Here is a 5903-nt window from a genome sequence, read left to right as displayed (position 1 = left end):
CTCTTATATATATGGAATGAGCCAAGTTCATTTAGGTTGGGCGCTTTCATGGATGGTCCATGGAGCTTTTAACCCATGGATCCTATGTAAATGAAAGGTCATGGGTATTAGGGTTTACATGGATGTAACCCTAATCCTCCATAATATATAAAGGGGTCCTTGGCTCACAAAATTGGAACAAGTGTGTGAAAATAAGAGTGGGCCGATTTTAGTGTGCATACATATTCTCTCAAGTTCTTCCAAGGTGTTTTGGTGATTTGTGATTCCATTTGAGGCTTCCACACTATTGGGGCTAAGCTCTTAAAGCTTGAAGACATCAAGCTACATCAAAAGGTATGTCATCTAACTAGAACTTTGTAGTATAGGTGCTTCATAATATGCTAGTTAGGATGAAACCTTGGAATAGTTAATATTTGCATGTATAATAGAGAAAACATAGATCCAAGGTTTATAGGGTTGCATGTACACAATAGGAGTGTTAGAATGCTCAAAACCCAACAGTATAGTGAGAAGACTCACCTGAATCACAGAACCGGATAAGCACAACAACACTCTCCATCCTTGTACTGATTATTCCATCAAACCAAATAACACCAAATAAAGATAAATCCTTAATCCAGAACCCAAAACCTCAAAGTTTGACCCAAGGTCAAACTGGTGAATAGTCAACGATCACCTGTAAACAAAAGTCAACGGTAAACCAAGTCATTAGTCACTACGACGTGGAGATCTCTTGGCCACATCATGGGCATGTCAGGACAAAATAGTCGATAAAAAGGATACCACCACGTCGTGGGCCCTCTTTGGCTACGTTGTGGTTACTACCAGGAAGCCATTTTTCTCATTAAGAACTTAATTCGTTAAGTCCTTTGTTCAAACTTTCCAGAAGGCTTACTTGCCCTCAAATGAACCATAAAAATCCTTACTTGATGAACATGCATGTGTCATCTAAACCTAGGTCAAAATGGTAAAAAAATGGAGTCGAAACTTCATGCATGGCAATAATCAACATTAAAGTCTAGATTTGAAACATATGATGACCTAGGGACCTCAAGGATTGATAAAGTTGTCAACTTCATCAAAACCATCCATTCAAATTAACATATCATGAAGGAAATGAGCTTAGAACATAGATCTACAAAGGGTGAACCATAAAAGTGAGAACTTGGAGACTTACAAAAGTCCAGAAGATGCACCAAGAGATAGAGATAAGTTTGTTATCTGATCTATTTATCAACAAAGCCTTCCTCTAACCTTCAAATGGCCAAGACACCAAAAAAGAGCTCAAAACACAATAGGAGGGGATAGGGTTTCAAAATGGGGAGATGGAGGCTGAAAAGGATGACATAATCCAAGACTTAAGGTCCTTAAATATAGGAGAAACCCTAAAAATCTCGGGTTTGGGCTGTAGTAGTTACCACACCGTGACATCCCTCTTGCCATGTCGTGGTGTCCATCCGGACACGCTTTTCCTTTAAGTGGCATGCCACATCGTGATCATCAATACATCACGCCGTGGCATAAGGTTTTCCCCAAAAACCTTATTTTTGACCCCTTTAAGTCTTTAACTGGTCCATTATGGAAAATGAGTGTTACACTTGCGACTTGGTAGATTTGGAGATGAAATTTTTAAGTAAATTAGTGTGGAGTAAGTGCTTTTGCCTCGCACTGAAAATTTCCTTCAAACTGAGTCCTTCCTTTTGAAAATGTATCCGAGCTGTGGTTCAATGATGGGACCAAATAGAAGATTTTCAATCCCATCCAGAACAGAGTTGAGAGGAGGAATAAATTTCTCAGTTTTGAACAATGGAGCAAGTTCAATGTTCGTGCGAGAAAATTCATCGACGTCGTCTCTTAGGAAGGTTAAAGCAGATCTGTAGGCACTTCTTGTGAGATTAGAAGTTTGCTTCTGTTGGAAGTGAGTTGCAATGACAAAAATATCATTTGGGTTGATTGTCGGAAAGTCAACATACAAGATCTTGATTTTCTTGAGTGTTTTTCGAACGATGTGGTAGGAGTGAAATTAACATTTCAAACGGAACTTTTTGAAATGTCAACTGAAAAAAAGAGAAATTATAAGAAGGGAGAAAAAAAGGTTGTGATCGAACCAGAGAATGAAAAAAAGTACTTGCAGTTCTTGGAGGTGTGATCAATTTTGAGAAAGGAACAAGAGAAACTACGATTTTTAGTGACCGGGTTTGTCGATCGACGTGAGAAGAAGGAAGGATCTGTGATTTATTGATGGGAGAATGAAGGTGTGTAACACCGTAAATTTTCAAATAAAATTTTCATTTAAAGTCGCATAATTCTCATAACACATATCACAAAAATCTCATGTATTTAATTTCTAAAAATACAACTCCATAATTGGTTGATTAATAAACCAGGATCCTCAAAACATAACTCTTTCTCTGGTGTGTACAATCAAGCCGATGCCTTCCCGCGATCCTGAGAAAAACCTGAAACACATAACACATAACACATAACACGGTAATCACGAAGCTTAGCGAGTTCCCCAAAATACTACGTACAACCCATTAGCCACTCGAGGCTATATCTCTGTAAGACCCTCCAGTCCGTGTGTCTCAGTGGGACCCTCCAGTCCCAATCTCGTTGGACCCTCCGGTCCGGTCTCAGTGAGGACCCTCGAGTCTCACAGCTCGTTGGACCCTCCGGTCCAGTCTCTGTGAGGACCCTCCGGTCTCAAGGCTCGTTGGACCCTCCGGTCCGGTCTTTGTATCACATAATATAGCATATATATCACATAGACAAATGCATAACTCAAGTAAGCACATAAGACCCCCTGCTCACACATAATTACCACTCTAGGTAAAGTATAGTGAGAAGACTCACCTCGTAGGCTAGCTAGTATAATCTCGTACACGGAATCTCGAACTAGCCGCCGCCTAACACAAATACACCAAGGGTTGTCCTCCCTCTCTCTCTCTAACTCTTGGAATGGGTAAAAGACCATTTTACCCCTCCATGGTCTCCATTACTCATGTTGACCAAACCCTAAAGTCAACCGAAATCAAATTCGAGTCAACAGTCCATATTTGACCTGACTCGCCGAGTGCACCCATGTGACTCGTCGAGGCCCCTCGTTTTCCTCAGAAGTCTCGTAGAGACTAGCTCAGCTCGTCGAGTTGACTCCCAACTCGCCGAGTTATCTCATGGCCGTGAACATCGGGACAAACCCTAACCGACTCGTCGAGTCAGCTCATGAACTCGGCGAGTCTCTTCAATATGATTTCTCATTCAGGCGTTTTAACGCAGATCTACCACTCCAAATTATAGATCTATCATCCCCAGACTCCTTTGTCACATTAAGCTTCGATCTTTACGTTCATGCATGGTATTTTTGGCTCCAAAATGCCAATACATGCTCTTTTTAAGGTGTTAAGCACAACAACCCTCATATGGATGAATAAAGTCGGGACCTTTGGACTCTAGGAACCTCACAAGGTCCAGATCTGAGGTCTAGGCTTCTAGATAATCCATTTTACTCAAAGTCTCAAACCAAAGGTGGTAAAAGCCCTAAAACTCCATACACATGAGATCTAACCAATATAATGAGAAAGGTGCAGACTTTTTACCTTCCTCAGAAGCTTTGGACAAACTATCACTGGATCCAACAGTCCCCATCTTGTTCCTTGCTTGATCTCCTTCTCTTATTCTCAAATGATGCACTAAAAATCCCAAGATAGCTTCTCACTCACTTTATAGCTCAAATGTCGATTAGGGTTTGCTCTCAGGGGTGTAGGGTAACTGGTGAGGCGCAAATGGGGGCATAAGTTCCCTTATATAGGCCCCAACCCCAGGAAATTAGGGTTTCTCTGCCCAGTACCTACTCGGCGAGTCGGTTCTCTGACTCGTCGAGTCCACTCATTAATTCTACGCGAGCAACTTGACTCGACTCGGCGAGTTGGACCCTCAACTCGTCGAGTCTCTCCATAAATCCCAAAATTAAAATACACAAATAATATACCTGAAAATCCGGATGTTACAATTCTCCCCCACTTGAATTTGATTTCGCCCTTGAAATCGCCCCTCAACAACACATAGATCAAACCCAATAACCCGAAAAGCACCACTGAAAGGATCTCATATTACTCAGATATCTCTCCCCATGGACACTTGAATCCAAACATGAACTTCCATTCCAAAAAAGGACGGACCCTTCTGCCGCTACGTTACCCCTTCTGACTCCCCAGAATCTAGAAACTCTAGTGGCCTGTCTCACTGCCAGACCGCCCTCTCAAGATGTAACCGTGTTATTCACTCCTCGACTATCCGACCCCGATGACTCACTACCCCTCTGATTCTCTCGTTACGACTGATAGAAACACGTCAATGCCCATAAATTGACTATTGATCACTCGTACCAGATATACAAAACAATCCAAGTCATGTTCTAACAATCATAAACCCCAGCTCCCTTCTCAATATCCCTTCTCAACACTGAGCACCAGGTCATCTCCCGATCCAACAGTTGAACCTCCAAAGGTTACCCATTGCATATCCCAAAATGTCTCACTGACTTCCTTCTTACACCAACTATCTCGGCCCATTGTGACACACAAGTCACGAAGTAAGCTTTACCCCAAACGAATATTACAATTCTAACCGAAATTGTCCCACCCTCGACCTCTGTCGTCTACTACTCATTAGTTCCATGCGTCTCGCGGTCCTTCCTTACAAATGAACTGACCCACTCAGGTCTAAGACATCAGATGACACACAATACCCTTCACGATGGAGCCCACCACTAAATCCGGAATTTCAATTCACCTTCTCAATACACCACTAGAGCCAACTCGAACTTGAGAGTCTGGGCCAACGCAGAATTGGAACCACTCGTCCTAATGAAGCACTCAACTCATATCCCATGACTCGCAACCTACGCATACATCACTTCTCCAATTCCTTCTGATTGCAGTAATCCCTTCTCAATGTGGGATATAACAATTCTCGACCGACACGGAGACCCCAGTCTCGCCCCTGGTCCGACAACCAGGTTCCCGAAGACTCAAGCGGTAAGGCTACCGAAGCCTAAGAACTCCTCTGTGTCATACTCTTATTAGTGAATACTACAGCTCCCCGAAGATTCACAATGCTCTCCCCCTTGACTGGTGAAAGCTTCGGCTCCCCGCAGTTTCACAACGCTCTCCCTCTGACTGGTGAAAGCTACGGCTCCCCGCAGTTTGACAACGCTCTCCCTCTGACCGGTGAAAGCTACGCCTCCCCGCAGTTTCACAACACTCTCCCTCTGACTGGTGAAAGCTACGGCTCCCCGCAGTTTCACAACACTCTCCCTCTGACTGGTCAAAGCTACGGCTCCCCGCAGTTTCACAACACTCTCCCTCTGACTGGTGAAAGCTACAGCTCCCCGCAGTTTCACAACACTCTCCCTCTGACTGGTGAAAGCTACGGCTCCCCGCAGTTTTACAACACTCTCCCTCTGACTGGTGAAAGCTACGGCTCCCCACAGTTTCACAATACTCGCTCGACGATTGGTGAATACTACAGCTCTCCACAGTATCACTACACCCTCTCATTGACTGATGAATACTACGGCTCCCCGCAGTACCACTACACTTTCTCGCACTAACTCATGGATGTTGTAGGTCCTCGCAGTCTTACAACACTTTCTCTTACCATCCTACTATCTCATTCTCAAGTCGACGCCACACTGCGTTCACTAACTCATGCTCCGCGTCTTAACATAGGTTGGTGCACATACCCATCCAAAATAAGCATCACTACGCCTGATAGCAACTGTCATGACAACTCCTTTTCTCGCCGCAATTCACATTCTTAGATACTCTCGCTTGATGTCAATTAGCCAAATGGGCTCCCACTGGAACCATATATACTTGATACACCACTTGCCATCTCTTAAC

This window comes from Lactuca virosa, chromosome 2, assembly GCF_052849685.1.
Source record: "Lactuca virosa cultivar CGN04683 chromosome 2, Lactuca_virosa_CGN04683_v6, whole genome shotgun sequence".
In the NCBI taxonomy this organism is placed as follows: Eukaryota; Viridiplantae; Streptophyta; class Magnoliopsida; order Asterales; family Asteraceae; genus Lactuca; species Lactuca virosa.
This window is presented reverse-complemented; position numbering follows the sequence as displayed.